Source organism: Tamandua tetradactyla, chromosome 22 (genome assembly GCF_023851605.1).
Source record: "Tamandua tetradactyla isolate mTamTet1 chromosome 22, mTamTet1.pri, whole genome shotgun sequence".
NCBI classification, from domain to species: Eukaryota; Metazoa; Chordata; class Mammalia; order Pilosa; family Myrmecophagidae; genus Tamandua; species Tamandua tetradactyla.
In genome coordinates this window covers 27,879,920-27,882,528 of record NC_135348.1, presented here as the reverse complement: position 1 = coordinate 27,882,528, position 2,609 = coordinate 27,879,920, and positions in this window count along the sequence as shown.

The window sequence follows — 2,609 nt, the reverse complement described above, 5'->3', positions numbered from 1 at the left end:
GAATATCCAATCATCTCCTTGACCCAGGGATTTGAATCTCAAGAGAGTGAAGAGGGGGGCATGGCTGGATACAGCTGGGTACATTGGAGTGTCACAGGGCCTCCAAGGGAATGCTAGCAGGTGTCCAAGGTTGGCAGAGTCCATCACAATGACAACTGTCCAGTGGTGGCAGCAACTGGTTGGTGTGGAGCTGATAAAAGACTACAGGGTGGTTTCACCTTGGCTGTACTTTGCCTCCCTTGGTTCTTACCAAAGCTGCAGCCTGGGTGTCAATGCCATTAGCTAGCTGAAACCCTTCAAAAAATGTCTTTTGGCTTATGTTATGAAGAGTTGTTTTCTATTGTTTGCAACCAAGAACCCATACAAAGGACTTCCTTGAAAAAACTAAAATAAGTAACCACACCCCTATCCTGATTAAACTTTGTTAAAAGTAACTCAGTTTTTGTTTCCTCATAGCGCATACTTCTATCTGAAATCATTCATTTGTCTATCTATTGCCATCTGGTTATTGTATATTCCCCTAACCCCCAACTGTCAGTTCCAGGAGGACAATATCTGTGTTATCCCCAGCACCTAGCTCAGTGCCAGGCACATAGCTGGCGCTCATATTTTTTTAATAAATGAGTGAAGGATAGACAGTAGAATGGGTGACAGAAGCAAGATTCCAAAGGGCCAAGGCACCAAAATTAATATGAAAACATGCAACAGAATAAATATGAGATCTGACTTTATACTGAAGAAGAATTAATCACACGAGTACAAGATTGAGCAGACCTTACTTATCAGTAATTTGAATGTTAAAAACAAAATAACTGTATAGGCTGTGGTAGACTGCAAGGTCAGTAAAGCTTCGTTCTAAAGAAGGTCAAAGCAGTCTTAGTTTACACTAATAGAAATGGAGGGATTTTTGTTTCTGCCAATATAGATGAATAAGAACCAGATTTATCTTCTTACCTTAAATAACAAAAAAAAATCTGGGCAAAATATGGAATGCAAGGCATCTAAGAAACTGGTGATGTCTAGCTGGGAGAAGTTTTAAAAGAAATAACTCTCTTCAACAATCAGAAGGAAAATAAATTAAATATATTTGAATCACTTTAGAATTCAGATAGGGTCTATGTGCTGCAGACTGGGAGATGGATTTTAACCCAGACGTCAGCTGCAAAGGGGTATTAGGTGTTACTCTTTATTCTCCTTTTCCATACATCCATGACACCCTGCACATATGTTGCTTTAACACTTATAACTCCTTGTTGTGACTATGAGTTTAAAAAAAATGGCTCAATTGTATACCTCTTGGTTTTGGATAACAAGACAAAACGGTGTGACAAGACCAATTTTTCCTAAATCTATCTACAGTCTCAATACAAGCCCACTCAAAATGTAAATAAGTTTTCCCTCTTCCATCCTTTTATTGTTTTAAACTTGAAAAAAATTTTCCTGAAATCCATTTGGAAGAAAAAGATGTGAAATTTGCAAAGAAGTTTCTAAAAATAAAGAAACAAAGGGAAGAGGAATCCTAATCTATTGACACGTTATCTATAGTAATTACGACACTTTGAATCTGGTGTCCAAATAGACAGATCAATGGAAAATAACAGTGTATAGAGGAATCAATTAAAAATAATAAAGTATATCAGTAAGTTTGAGGTGAAGAAATGTTTAGAATACCCACTTATGAACAGTATGTATACTTTTTTTAAAAATACACAAACTATATATATATATATCGTGTGTGTGTGTGTAATATGGTGGGATGTATACAAAAGAAACTGTTAGTGAATGATTTTCTTTTCAGTTAGACCAGGGATAGGGTTAGAAAATGATAACGGGTAAGATGAGCACTTTTATTTTTCATTTTTTTCCCCTCTGTATTTTTGAAATATTTGTATGTATGTTGCATGTTTAATTTTGTATAAATTAGAGAGAAAAAGAAGAAAGGGGAGAAGAGGAGAGAGAAAGAGGAACAGAAACAACAGAGAATGGAAGAAATCAAGGATGGACTTTGAAGTCAGAATGACAAGTTACTTGACTTTTCTAAGTTTTCATTTCTTTTCTATAAAATGGGGATCATAATGTTTCATTCACTGAGTAGTTTTAAGTATCTAATGAAATAATTTACATAAAGAGCTTAGCCTAAAGTAAGTGAGCCTTATGTGACAGCTGTAATAATGGTTGTAATTATTACTTGTTATTACTATTGTTATTTATAGTCTAAGAACTTCTCCTATATATTTGTGATTGAAAAGTTTTAGGAACACCTTAGATTCATTCACAATGACCTGGGGAGGTAACCTTCAGGAAGCATGATGGTTTTGATACTACAACCAAGGGAAATTTCATCTAATCAATTGCATTGTGTTCAGTCTGAAGAAAGAATGTGTTCACAAAAATGTGATCTATGTGGAACCCAGAAAGAAGCTATGGAGGAAAGTGAGCGAGGGGCTCATATGTCAGGAGATGGATGCTCATAAAAACAACTCTGGTATTACATTTTAACTCCCAGGGTAGACTTTCAATAGAGCAAGAACACTCTTACCAACCAACGCTGTGGCCTTTGTATGTATCATTTTGGGGTAGACATTGGCCCCTCTTGCGTTGGTTAGTGT